We start from the raw sequence: 14,133 nt of genomic DNA on the forward strand, positions 1-14,133 counted from the left end.
CTGATGAGGGGGTGAGTTCACTATTTGGATCAGATCATTAACAATGACAGGCACAACCTTCCTGAGTAAAGGAAAAGTTGTGGATGATATCAAGACAACAGGAAGAGGAGATTGTAATTTCTTCTAAGCTTTTATAGTTGAGTAGTTGAAATGGAGTAATTTCTTCTGCATTTGTTACGTCTGTGTACAGCATTGGTACTGAACTTAGTGTGAATGTGAATATTAATCCTCTACATTTTTATATTTTTCTCTATGAAGAAGTTTGTAAATACATTGCAGGTCGTGTTTGATTGCAGGTCAGGTGGTAACGTCACAGGAGGGTTTGTAAGACTGTCAGATGTTGCAAATAGAGCTAGAGCATCGTTAACGTTTTTGTTTCTGACTTCTGCAAAGAAAGTTTCCTTTGCATGTTTTAGTGTTGAGTGACAGCTTTGCGGTCTTTCTTTGTAGATTTCACGATAAACATGAAGTTGAGTTTTACGGCACTTGCGTTTACTCCCTATACCTAAAATAGCATATAATTTAAAGACAATAACAAGAAATAAAGAATTAAATTTTGCAAGACTGCTTCTAAAAAATCAATTAAATTTGCAATAATGAAACGTGAGGAAAGATCATTTAGTTTCCTATTAACCCATTGAATATAGTATTGCATAGTCCGATAATAGTTAATCTCATAAAAGATGTGATTGTTATAAAAATAAAGGTCTTTGTAATGAGTCCACCAGAGGGCGCAGTGACGGTAGCTACGGTAGCTACTGCATTGCCGTGAGTCCAATACACAATTTTCTATCTATAATCTTGTAACTATGACAGAGAGAATAATATTGTCTAGGAAGATAGATGACCTTATAACAAGTAGTATTTTAATTAATATAAAATATGCTACACTTTGTTGTGCAGAATAATCAAGAAGTATTTCTTCAACGAATCCGCAAACACGATCCAAAGGTACATATATTAATTTTGTTCAAAGTCATGAATATTCATTTCTGTCTATGAATATTCATGTTTTTGGGGGGAATCCGGGGCTTTGATTTTCTGCACCTTTTCCAGTCGTCCACCAGAGGGAGCCAGGAGATCGTCTTCAGCTGGCGGGCGGTTCCCAGGTGCTGATTGGGAGATCGGATAAATCGCTGTTTCTTCCCTCTTATTTTTAGTGGTCGTCCTCCTCAACTCCTGGTTTCCCGGTTCCCAAACAAGACGTACATTCCTTATTTCGTACAATAAACGTTATTTTTATTTGACTGAGTCTCTTGAGTTTCGTTCTGCATGTGGGTCGAAGAATCTACTCCCATCATGATATTTCTATGGTTTTGTTTGTTTTTTAATAACTTCATTCAGAAACATTAGCAATATGGAACAGTTATAAATATACATTTAAAGAAAAAGAGCATAAACCAAGAGGAGCATTCATGCATATACATTAAATAGGGTGTATCAATTAAATGTTTTGACAACTTTCTTATTGTTGGAATCAGAAATGTTTACAATTTACTGTTCAGACTTTTTGAAACACCTGAAAAAATAACTTTAGTTTATTTTTGGGGTTTTTTTTATGTGTTTTTTTTAATCCTTTATCGATATATTGCTCTATTTTTTGCTATTCATATCATGGACTCCAAGCAGTACATTGTTCCAGGTATAACAGAGATCACAATCCTCAATCTTCCTTTGGAGAAGACGGATTACTTCTTCCCGGAAGGTGGCGGTAGTGAGACAATAAGGGATGCATCAGACAGCAGAGAACAAGTTCACACTTAAATCTTGAACTTTAACAAGTACTTCTTGGCAGGATAATATCTATGAATTCAGTTACACTCTAAAAACAAATGAGTTGAGCTAATTTAACTGAATTGTTTCAATTGGTAACAAGTAATTCATTAAGTTTATCCAACTTAATATATTAAGTTCTATAAACTGAATTCATTAAGTTGGTTTGACTAGGCAAATTTAAGCCAGCCTTACTCAGATTATTTAGTGTACTTCAAATAGAGAAGGGTCTCTTTTTTTAGGCTCAGGCAGCCTTTTCTTTAGAGTACTTAGACTGGAAAGTGTGTAACCACAGAGAGGGAAGACCTGCAGCAAAGGTCATCAAGCTGGAATCAAACTTACAACGGCCGCGTCGAGGACTCAGGTCTCCTAATGTGAGTTGTGCTCTCTGCGCCGCCGCAGCACGCTGGTTCATACAGGATCTGTCCCGGTGAAAGCTTACGTCACATCACTTAGGATACGAACACGGCAATCAAATACACTTTTTAGAGTGCATTCTGAGAAGTGTATTCTAAAAATACACTTTTTACAACGGCAGCATTGAACTTAATTTGAAATAACCTGGAGAGACGCAGAGAAAACCAGCGATTAAAAACTTTTATTGATGTGACTGAATTAAAGTTATTTGGCGCTCGGAGGTCGGAGAACGGACGGAAGCCTGATGGAGCCAGGAGCATGGAGGTGGAGAAGGGGCGAAGGTGGGTGTAGCCCGGCAGGAAAGCAGACATGAATGAAAGTCTTCAAAACAAATGGTTGATCGATTATTGGTTATAACGAGGCATGGTGCAATGCTGATAGGCTGCGGCGGATGAGCGTGACACGGTGATTGGATAATGCAGGTCGGGCTGAAAAGTCTTCCAGTTTGAATTTCCGCCAAGGCTTCATGTCATTTGTTGATTAGAAGGGAGTTTCACAGGGAACTTCGGAACCTCAGTCACATTTTTAATTCAACAGTTACAACAAACATTACAGAGTAGCAAAAAGGGGTATTGATACCAAATAACAACTGGACAAGAGAAAGACAACAACGCAACAAAGATAAAATAACCAAACAAACAAGGAGATACACATTAAAATGGATACATTAAAAACAAAGACAATTCAATGAACACAATCAATTGTCACAAAGACCAATGAAATTATTTGACATTTGTTGATTTTTTTTTTCTTTTAATCTTGGCAGTTATTTTATAATTTGCATTATTATTGCAAAAAAATGCATCACAGATATTTTGAGTAGAAGTGGAAAAAAGAGGAAGAGAAAGAAAAAAAATAGTCAGTCAGAATAAATAATTAAATAAATAAAGCATGACTAAAAAGCACTTTATTTTAATCTTTTTATCAGGCTCTCATTTCCCCTCTACTTCTCTGGTCTTTGTTTCTACAGTTGCTCTAATTCACCAGAAATAAAATGGCAACTAGAAATACGGAGTATTGAAATATTTGAACTGAACCTGAGTCACATTTCAAGAGGAAATCTATGTGACTTAGTTTACAAAACACAAACTTGGATAAAGAAAAGCAAATATGTTACGTCTTAGAAATGACTGAAGCATCTTAGCTTTAGTACTATTCATTCATTCATTCATTCATTCATTCATTCATTTTAACCAGGTCTGCTTTTCTGATAGAATAGTTTATTTTTCCAAGTGAAATTGAAAGAAAGGGTGTAAAACCTTCTACCCTCATTTCAAAGGTTAATGTGGTTTTACAGCCTGTCTTAAAAGATGATTGGTGGGAAGGAAAGTGAAGGAAACTGTAAGTCATCCATAACTCCTGTGGTTCAGTTGATGAGTTCAGTGTCAGTCATCCGAGGCTGGGAAACGGGAAACACAACGGCGCCAACATGAACGGCGCTGCTTTGCGTCGGACATGCATCATGCTTATTGTCTCTGGTTGGATCCATGTTGTTGCTGGAAGTCCAATAGGTGAGTAAAGGACTGAAAAACTCATAACCAGGTAAACACAATGTATAGACAGGAAACCAGAGCCTGATAAAGTAGTTTTGTTGTAAAATTAAAAGGTGGGCCTTTACTGTTAAATGTTTCTTAAGCATCTGAAGTGACTCTTTGGTCAAATTAATCACTCAGAAAGCAAAGTGTTTGATGGGTTTTTTTTGTCAATAAGACGACGAGTCTTTCGTTTGTACACTTCAGATCTGAAGAGGAAAAACTGTACAGGGGAATTTTACTGCCATAATCATTTATCTGTTGGGTCCATAGTTCAAAATCCACTTCACTAGCAAGGACCACGCCACAAACCTGTATGTTTAAAGATTTATTTATGATGCATTAGGGATGAAGGGAGAGGAGGAAAGGGAGAGAGATTAAGGGGTGAGGGAATGAGGGGATGAAGGGATGAAGGATGAAGGGATGGACGATCTTGATTCGGTCATCTGGGAGAATGACGGAGGATTGGGATGTGAACACTCTGAGTGGGGGTATGTCTTCGGGAGGCGGTTCCTCTTATTTATTCGGAGCCAACATAGGAGCCCCCAGACAAACCTGCAGCGAAAGGAAAAGTGCAATGCACGGTTATGCATAATGAAGTGTTAAATGAAAGGGGTAAAGGGTAAGGGAGGGTGGGTTTGACGAAACACGACAGACTGAGTAGAGTGGGTGAGCAGAGTATAATAGGCCGCTTGGAGAGTTAGAGGTGTGGGTTTGGGCATGGCCTGCTCCCAAAACTCAGTTAAAGTATTAACTCCACTTCACTAGCAAGGACCACGCCACAAACCTGTACGTTTAAAGATTATTTATGAATGCATTAGGAATGAAGGGGAGAGAGAGAAGGGGAGAGGATTAAGGGTGTGGGAATGAAGGGATGAAGGAATGAAAGGTGGATGATCTTGATTCGGTCATCTGGGAGAATGACGGAGGCTTGGATGTAGACACTCTGAGTGGGGTATGTCTTCAGGAGGCGGTTCCTTATTTATTCCCGAGCCAACATAGGAGCCCCAAAGGTGTCTGATTGAATTGAGATGAGAAGGAATGGGTTGCGAAAATCACTGAGATTATGCGGATGCGTGAAAAGTACGCCGTGATGACCGCGAACTAAGACTGAACCGTCTTGTAGGAGATAGCCTGAGTAGATGTTGAAGAGGCGGCTCCTACGTGAAGAATAGGCGGAATAAGGTTGAGAGAGATGCTGGACTTGACTAAAATAGCTTGGGCTGGACTTAAGTGACTGCATACGGGATGCTGATGTGAGGCGTGGACCTTGAGAAGAATGGTTGCCGAATTTCTGATCTGATGCGAGATGGCTCATATGGGTTGAGGATGGAGAGATGAAGTAGGTGAGAGAAAGCGAACTGATTGGTTAACTACTCTGCAGACTGATGTCTAAATGTTATGACGAATACTGACGAGTATGCGTGGATAAAGAATTATGCTTGAGAAGGAACGGGGGAGTTGGTTGGACATATAGAAGACTGAGGAATCGGAGATTAGTGAATTTCTGAATCTGAAGCTGAGAGTCGGAATTTGAAGGAAATGATGGAACATCGGGGATATTCTGAGTTACTGGAATGTGAGCTGCTCGAACCTGGAACTGATGCTGCGCTGAGACCTGAATGAGTCTGAATAGAAAAAGTAAGCTTCTTACGCTGATCGTGTCCCCAAAGTTTCGCTGCCGTAATGATGAATTCGAATGAGAGGTGAATGGATTCTAGGCTGTTTGTTTCGTCCGTTGTTTCTGGAATGGCTGCCAAGCGTCGAGGGAGTTGGATGTCTTCGGGTTGAAGAAGTCATTGTAGGAGAGAAACTTGCCCTTGCTAGAGAATTGAGGATGAGTCTTGAACGAGGGGTGTTGGCTGGAATGTAGGGTTCTCTGAGGAGTGATATGAATGGCATGGTTCATGGAATGTTAAACCCTTCAGTGGGTCGATTGAGAGAATAAGTGGTTCGGGGTTACGTGATGAACGGAAGTGAGGTAAATGATTGGAAGTCCTTCCTGAGACTGCTGATAACATCGGAATCAGGGTGAATGAAAAGGACTTTGAAGGCGGGTGATATCTGCTTTAGAGAGCCCGTTGCCTTGGCTGCTGAGCGAATGAGTTGGTGATCTTATCTAGCCTACTTTGGCTTCCGTAGCTACAAGTGAGATGACCGAGTTAGGCTTAGGAGCCAATTGAGATGAGAACGATAGTAGATAATGGATGGATGGATGAGATTGAATTTGGAATGTCATGCGGGAGAGAAACCTTGGATGAATCCGTAGAGAGAATAACTCTCCATTAGGATAATCTGAGGTAGGAGTGAATGCGTTCACCTTGGTTGAAGTGAAGAAATTGTTCGGAAAGCTGGGAGGGGCTGGGACTGAGGAGTCGGAGAATCCTGCAAGGAAGCTGACGTGGATTGGTGGGCGGTGGGTTAAAGCTGGAGCCTGAGCTTCCGGGATCGTTGAGGTATTGCAGATCATCTTGCCCCCGGGTATGGGACGGCGTGGCTCAATTGTCGGTGCCCTCGGAAGTTGATGGGCTTTCGAGAAAGATTGATGTCTGAGTTTTGGGTTGATGTGAAGGGGAGGGCGGTGGGGATAGCCGTTTCTCGTCGTATAGAGAAAGGGATGGCTGGATGAATGTGATAGGTACAGAATGAGGATGGATGAATGAATGAGTGGATGAATGGAGGGCGGGAGGGATGGAAGAGCAGATCTGGATGGTTGGATGGACGGATGGATCTGAAATGGATGCGGATAGAGGGATGGATGGATCAATGATTGAATAATTTGGTGGGTGGATGAATGGATGGAGGGATGATGGGGGAAGGACGGAGAGATGTGAATGGGTTGATGAGGATGGATGGATGAATGAATGGTTTCAAGATTTATTTATGAATGCATTAGGGACGAAGGGAAGAGGGAGGAAGGGAGAGGGACTAAGGGGTGAGGGAACGAGGGGATGAAGGGATGGAGGGATGAAGGGGAAGGACAGAGAGATGTGAATGGGTGGATGAATGAATGAATAAATCGGTGGGTGGATGAGTGGATGGAGGTATGTGAATGGATGGATATGAGGATGGGTGGATGAATGAATGGAAAAATGAATGAATAGATCGATGGATGAATGAATGAATGAATCGGTGAGTGGATGAATAGATCGATGGGATGAATGAATGAATAAGTCAGTGGGTGGATGAGTGGATGGAGGTATGTGAATGGATGGATATGAGGATGGGTGAATGAATGAATGAATGAATGAATAGATCGATGGAATGAATAAATGAATGAATGAATAAGTCAGTGAGTGGATAAGTGGACGGAGGGATGAGAATGGATGGATAAGAGGATGGGTGGATGAACGAATGAATAGATCAAAGAGTGGGTGAATGGATGGATGGAGGAATGTGAATGGGTGATGTAGGGATGGATGGATGGAGGGATTGATGGATGAAACAAGGATGGAGAGGGAGAGTAATGGTACGAGTAGTTGCTGGATGAGAGGAGTGTCGCATGAACTGCGAGAAAGACATGCAGGGGTGAATGCGGACGTACGATTCAGGTTGAAAGAGCCCGGTATGGCCCTTGATAAAATGGTAGAAAGTGGCCTGATATCTGGGCTGCGGAGAGCATGCGATGTAGATGGGAGCCTGATCTTCTAGATTGAAGAATCATGTGAAGAATGATGAAGCGATGGCTATGGAACTCAGACCAGGGACCTGGATACTTGATGTGAAGTTCCTTTGAGGTTTGCGGCGAGATGTGGTCGTCCTCTACTCTCTCAACAACAGAGAGTCGTCTCTTCTGCCGTCGTCTGTTGGTGTGGCAGCATCGGAGTCGGAGACCTAGAAGTTCGACGGCCTGATGAAGATTGGTTCGGTTCTGTAGAAGACCAGAGATAATTTTTATGGCTCCGGCTGAGCCGAAATGCTGTGCTTGTGTTTGGCTAAAACCTAAAATATAGAGCACATCGCTATGGTTCTAAGGTCTCCCTGAAGCTTGGAGAGTAAACTAAGAATACTGCTAATAGTTTATGATCCTTGAATGGCTTACGCCGAAATACGTAAAGATTTGCTTTTGAGATGCTTATTTGAATAATGTTCGCATGATCCCCGGCCTGAGAAAGCCAAGCATCTTGGTTAGAGGTTTCTTCAGATTTGTGTTGGACAGATCGCTGCGGAGTATCTTTCCTGCCAAGGTACGACAACATTGTTAGAATTTGATGGTGAAAATGATGGTGAAGCGGGAGAGGGATGTTCTGATATGTTATTGCATGAAAGGGACAGAAGGGGGAGCTTTGATTATGCATGTTAGAGGAATGAATAACGAACAGAGAAGAAGGAAACAGAGGGCAGATGGTAGTCGGTTTGAAAATAGAGTGAAACCTAATGTAAATTGCTACTGCTCAGACTGGTAGCGGTGTACTTAAAGACAAGTGAAGATGTACTACTGACCTGCTGAGGTATTATGGAGTGGACAAACTTTTATATATATATATATATATAAAATTCGAATTTTGAGCAGCTTGGGATTATAGTAATGAAATGACTAATGAAATGAGTAATGAAATCTACTTTTGCTTTATAGATGTTCAAAAAGCTTTTGACCGTGTTAATTGGGAATTGTTGTGTTTTCAGTTGTTAAAAACATGAATTGACATGAAATTTTATAATGACCTAAAAGCTGTTTATCAAAATCCAGAATCTTGTGTTCATGTGAACGACTAGAACAGGCTGGTTCCCAAAACCAGGTGGTGCTAAACAACGTGACGTCCTGTGTCCTACTGTCTTTACTTCTTATGTAAATGATCTGGTAGAAGCAGTTAAGAATGAGAGCAGGTGATATAAAAGTCTGTATATTACTGTATGCAGATGACATCAAGTTTATTACTGAGAATGAATCTGATCTTCAGAAACTCTAAAATAATGGGTTTTTGGGGGGGAGGAGGGTTTGGTGTAACAACATGAGGTTAAAGATAAATTGTGATAAAACTGAAGTTATTCATTTTTAAAAGCTGAGTTATAAAACATTTACTTTTTGCTTTGGGTCTATTATTTTGTCTATCACTAAAAATATAAATATTTGTGATTTTTTGAGGATGAACATCTTATGTTTGAAGAAGTCCAGTCAGATTCAGCTGGTAGAGCATCAGGTGTCCAACAAATAAATTTAGGAGGATTTTCAGTACATTTATAGAAATAAGTTGAGATGTAATATTGAACAAATTAAGTTATTTTATTTTGAAGCTTATACTGTAAGTAAAAATGGGCTAGCGACATTTTAAATTATGAACTTATATTTTAATAGAGGATATTTGTGGCCCAGAGCTTTAGGTGACATGGAAATGAAAATCAGAGTTCAGTGTTTGCACAGCTGGTACTTTGCTTCATTAGAAACTGGACGATTTTAGAAATCAGCCTTAAAACCAAACATGAGAAACAGTAAAATCAAGAGATAAAGACCTGGAAAAATGAAAATGTTATTAGTTGCTTTGTAAAAACCTCCACAGAATCAGCAAAATGGAGCTGCAACAGTAAACTGTTCCACCGCCTTGGGGCCACCGACTGAAAGGCCCGGTCCACTTTAGTTTTTAACTGTGTTCATGGAAGAACCAGATTCAGAGACTGAGAACGAAGAAGCAGAATATTTAACCTGACAAAGATAATCAAGATAATCAGGATAATCAGGAGCCTGATCATGAAATGCTCTGAACTCACTTCTTACATAAACAAATAACCTTTCTTATAAAACACAGTTGTCCATGTTTATACCTCATTCTGCTTTCCAGTGGTTCTATTTTAAAGATTTCCCTCTGGTTCCTTCAGGATCTCACAATGTCTCACCCATAGACATATATAACAGTTCCTTATATTATGTCTATGGTCTCACCAGGTTTGGTAAGAACAGGAAGTGCAGCAGCATGTCACAAAAAACACAAAGAAGAAATAAACCGTTTTTCAAAATAAAAGCAGAAATGACCACAATGTGTCACTGTTGGGTCTCAGTAGGAGCAGTTTAACCATTTAGTAGCCATTTACAGAAATTATTAGATTTTTCTATTGTGTAAATCTATATTAGCAATATTTTCATCTCTGAACTTTTCCTCTCTGAATGATCTCATTCTGCAGATTTCCTTAAAGTCATTTCTGTTTCTGCAGGTAGCACCACCATAAACTGTGGTTCAGCGTCTACCACTGTATATCTGGGTCCTGTGGATGAAGGATATACAGGTAAGTTTATAAAAACACTAATTTAATTAAGATTAGAAACAGATCAATTAAGACGGACTTCCTCCATTGAGTATGCCTTTTCTCTGTCATGTTACAGAAACAGATCATTTATTAACTATAATTAATGAATGGTAATTTAGTTTATCAGATAATTTTTTGCTGCTGCAGGTGACGTGGAGCTGGTTTCTGGTATTCCAGTTGGTACTATTGTCATGCTGAAGGAAGATCTGTTTCCTGAGCATCTTCAGTTTCTGGAGTTGAGCTTCACTCCAACGGAAACCACAGCAACTGTTCGTGTCAAGAAGCCGCTCGACGCCGAGGCCAATATATTCTTTACGGTAATCTCCCCCATTTTGTTGTACCTGAATTTGTGTGTTGGATATTTGTGTTTAATGCAGATCTTCACTGAGATGTTCAGCATAATTTATGCTAACATGTTGCAGCAGAAATAACATCCTGTGTTTTTATGTTGCAGCCTGAGAGAATTTTGCACTACAGCTTAGTGTGCAATAATGAAGTGATGGTGAGTGAAATTAAAAATTATGGAGCAAACATTTCAAACTGAGTGAACAACTAAAACCTGTCACTTTCTGTTTTTATTTTTACAGTACAAAAACTCCCGCAGGCTGAGAATCAATGATATCAATGACAACAGTCCAGTATTTGAAAAGAAGTTTTATTCTCAAACTATTTCAGAGGTAAGTTAAAGGAACTATAAACCTTTTATACATCTGCAACATCTAAGAATCAGGTGATTGGCAGAAATAAAATTGGTGATGAATTATTCAATGTGATCAAAATAAATATCCAACTTTCTGCCTTCATTCTTCAGTGTTTTCTCAAAGAAATGAGGAAGCAGCCATTTATCTCTTCCCGTTTTTTCTCTAAATCGTTCTGTTGTCTCATTTTTCAGAGTGAGGCTGTCAACACGGAGGTTCTGCGAGTCAGAGCCGTGGATGCAGACAGCACACCTGAATTCAGCACCCTGAATTATACCTATGTAAGAACGTTCAAATCAGTATTGTTAAATAATACCAATACCATAATCTATGTTTTATCCATATAAGCAGTGACCTTGAAGCAGGTGAGGAAGTGCCTCATCTGTAATTCTGACAAGTAAATTAAGCACATAAGAAGTAAAATAGATGCTAACAATGATGAGAAAATCAATTTGTCCTCTTGAACTTTCTAAAAATTGTTTTTCTTATAAGTAATTTTAATATTTTATGGTCAAAATAGCTGAATTTACACACTACCTGTTGAAATACATGAAAGAAGACCGGGGTGAGACCAGACACATCCCCATTGCTGTCTCTCTTTATATCGCCAATGTGCTTGTTTAATTACACATTTACTACTTCATGTTCCACAGTCTGTTTGATACATTTAATGAATGTGTGTGACATATTTGGTCTTTCTTATCGGCCATAAATATGCAGTAAAAGTGCGCTGCGTAAGGCAGAAAGTACCGTGCCTCACTGACAGGGGGCAGTGCTGAGCCCTATGGACACAACGAGCAACAAGTGCTCTTCTTCTACACATTGAAGAGACTGAAAACAGTAAGGGAGGGGGAAGCATTGAGGTGTACTTTGAATACTACTAGACGCCTCATGGAGCGGGTCGGCCCGTTGCTGCGATACGTCACAGCGTCAGCCATATTGAATGTGGCCTATGTGCCAGTAATACAAGTAAATGGACCGAACTTCAGAAAGTGCCGTTCTACAAAGTATTTTAAATTAATTCCTGTCATGTTGGGACTTAGCTTTCGAACCCACATGCAAGAACACAATCAGACAGGCGAGTAAAATACAATGATGGTTTATTGAAAGAACAGGAAGTAGATGATGAATACTGGATCAGCGGACCGGTTCGTCTTACTGTCAACAGGAGACAGAGTTAGGTGGAGATCAACGGTGATTTCCTGGGAATAACTGATGAGTGCTTACTTGGAAGGGAGGTGATGTGGACGGAGTGGAGCGTAGATGGTGAGCTCGTAGGAGAGCGGTCAGGTAGCTCTACTAAAGGGAACGGCCTGGAACTAGGTCCGTCAGAGTAGTTCTCCGGGGGGTTCGGGCCTGGGTCTCCAGACCCGTGGCGTCCCGAAGGGGAATCCACCGGAGATGGATCAACGAAGGGGGGAAAACGAACACACACGAGGTGTGGCGTCTGACCGGTAACGCCGACAGCGTCGAGGGAGGACACAGGCGGTAGGAACACACGAGGGGTTGCGTCTGGTGGGTAACACCGACAGCGTCGAGGAAACACACAGGAGGTTGATGATCCACGAAGGGGGGAAAGGCACACTCACTCAGAACCCAGCGACGACGGATCACACCAGAGCAACGAGGAGGCGGCAGGATAATCTGACGAGGAAGACAACAAGGGGTTAGACTGGAGCAGATCACAGAAGGCCTATTTCTGGAACGAATGTTACCAATGTAAGCAAACACTCAGGCGATGAGACGAAGAGGTGCTGCTGCTTATATCCGTAGTCCACACCTCCTAAACGAGTCGCAGATGTGAGTACGGGTTGAACCCAGCAGCTTCTCAGGGGTGCTGCGTGCAGGTGCCATCTGGTGGACACCATGCGGAAAGACTGTTCCATCCATGATAAAAACCCATTCAAAACCAAAATAAAGAAAAGACTAACAAAAATAAATGGGGAAGACACAGAACCTGACAATTCCTGTCATTGACACATTTTCTCACACACACTAATATATTTGGCAATCAAAGAAATGACTAAAGACAGAGTTTCTAACTTTTTATGTGATTATTTAATTGTTTTGGGCATTTCTGAATAAAGAGCACAATGTTTTATTTGATAGAAGTGATTCTGATAATTAGGCCCGAGCAGCTAAGCGCTGCGAAGGCCTATTGTTTTTCGAATGTTTATTATTTTTTTTTTTTTATTTTTCTCGCCTCCCATGCATTGGCTTTTGGGGGGCTTTAACATATTCAAAAACTCACCAAAATTGGTGGGCCCATAGAGACTGTGAAAAATTTACGTATTTTAAGGTCTACGCAAAAATCGCATAAAAAATGGCTCAACAGCGCCCCCTAGAAATTTTCAAAAGACCCTTTCCTATTCACTTACTTTATCGTAGAGACTTGAAATTCGCTACAGTTGTAGAGCTCCCCAAGACACTCAGAATTTACAATTAATGTCATAGTGCAAGTATCCCAGGAAGTCGGCCATTTTGGATTGAAGTTCCGATTTTGACCCCATTTTGGCCGTTTACACACGTCGCATTTGATCGAACTCCTCCTAGGGCTTTTGATGGAACGGCTTCAAACTTGGTCAGTTGGTTCATAAGGCATGCCCGATTAAAAGTTATCAAAACGGTGAGTTTTCGTGCATGCTGAAGGGGTGATACCAGGGGTCAAAGTTCACTGACTCACCATAAAATAATAAACAGTTATATATCCTACAAAGAAACTCATAGAGCCACCAAACTTTCTGTGTGTGATCACCTTTGGATGACCTACGACACCCAGTTGTGAAATTTTGAGATTACCTAAGCCACGCCCCCTTAGAACAGGAAGTGTCATGTTTTATTGTGATCGGTCCCTATCTGACCTCTTTAACATAATCAACATGAAACTGTGTCCACAAACAGAAGACATGTTGGTGTGTCAGGGTGTCCAACCCCGTTTGGTTTGGATGCAGCAGGTGGGCGTGGCGGCGTGGCGAATATACCTGTCCTTACGTTTGGCTCTGTATTCCACAATTTTGAGTCCAGCTGCACCAAACTCACTGAGATGGATCCTGATCCATCTCCGGACAGTAATCCAGTGCAATATTTGGTGGGCGTGGCCTAATGTCTCAAGAGCGCCCTCTAGAATATTTTAAAACATCAGCCCCAAGCCATGCTTTAACCTAGAATTATGAAACTTGATACACATGTGTATCTTGTCAGGATGTACAAAAAAGTCTCTTGGAGCCATCGTCCAAACCCAACAGGAAGTCGGCCATTTTGGATCAAAGCCGCCATTTCCGGTTTTTCATAGACGTCGCATCTGATCGAACTCCTCCTACAGCTTTTGAGATACAGACTTCAAACTCGCTCAGCACACACTTAAGACATTGAAGGTGAAATGTTATCAAAAGAATTCTCGTACATCAAAGCATGTGGGCGTGGCTAATTGTCAAACTTTGGCTTTGTGCCATGAAATACTAAAATGCAATAAC

This window comes from Poecilia reticulata, chromosome 1 (assembly GCF_904066995.2).
Source record: "Poecilia reticulata chromosome 1, P_reticulata-male-v2, whole genome shotgun sequence".
Classification (NCBI taxonomy): domain Eukaryota; kingdom Metazoa; phylum Chordata; class Actinopteri; order Cyprinodontiformes; family Poeciliidae; genus Poecilia; species Poecilia reticulata.